Below are 1,086 nucleotides of genomic sequence, written 5' to 3'. Positions count from 1 at the left end.
TTTGGAATTTTGGCTAAAAAATTCCGCATGTACCACCAGCAGTTGAACGCTAAGCCAGAAAACGCAGATAATATTATTTTATCTACGTGAATCTTGCACAATTTCATTCAGGACCTCAATAACGAGTAACCGACTGGCGTACCTCACGGGGCCTCCACGTCGTCGAAAATCGAGCAGACTGGCCTGGAAAATCTGCCAAATCAAGGAAGACAAGGGGGTAAGGAGGCGCTTCTTATGAGGGACACATTCAAAGAGTACTTCCTTTCGGAAGCTGACAGTGTACCATGGCAGGAGGAATTAGCTTGAGGTATGCACATATAAATATATGTTAAACAAACAAATCTGTATTTCCTCAATTTTCTTTATTTTCCTCCGTCTCTTCTTCACGGAATGTCTTCGCATACTCGTTGTAGACACTCCGGAACATGTTGTTCCGCACTTTATGTAACTGACTTATATTTAATGCCCTTAACATGGGTCTAAACATAGCGAACATATCTTCTATTGGATCTTCTTCCCTCGTTTCGTTATTGATATACTGTAACGCCATTTGCGTAATTGCGAGGAGATCTTCAATGCCCGTTTATATATCGTCTGTACTTGACTGTTCTTAATTTTTGCACTACAAATAAACTTGTTCTACACTCGTGATCAACAAACTACGTTCATCTGCATCCTGTGAGAACTTATTCCTAAGGAATTTATAACAGGTTATGGGCCCAGTTCACACGGATGAAAACGGAGCACGTGGACACTGTTTTGTAGAACTGAAATTTGAAGGTGAAGTGCCTGCTCTTTTTTGAAGGAAAGTTTTTTTTGCACCTTTTGTGATTGGCATGAGTGATTCTGAGTCCTCGGATTATTCATCTGAGTCTATAATTGATTGTGAAACAAAAAACATTATGGCTGACACAAAATTATATCAGCTGCATCGTTTCAATGGGCAAAATTACCAATTATGGAAACGCCAGATGGAGATTTTCATGGCTGAAAGTCGGCTGAAGAAATATTTGGACGGTTCAACGCCAAAACCAACGGTGGTAGCTGAAATTCCCGCATGGGAGAAGAAGGATGCGGAGGCACAGG

This window comes from Ceratina calcarata, unplaced genomic scaffold (genome assembly GCF_001652005.2).
Source record: "Ceratina calcarata isolate Rehan_Ccalc_2016 unplaced genomic scaffold, ASM165200v1 scaffold2405, whole genome shotgun sequence".
Taxonomy (NCBI): domain Eukaryota; kingdom Metazoa; phylum Arthropoda; class Insecta; order Hymenoptera; family Apidae; genus Ceratina; species Ceratina calcarata.
The sequence above is the reverse complement of the archived record's forward strand: the minus strand, read 5'-3'. Positions refer to the sequence as shown.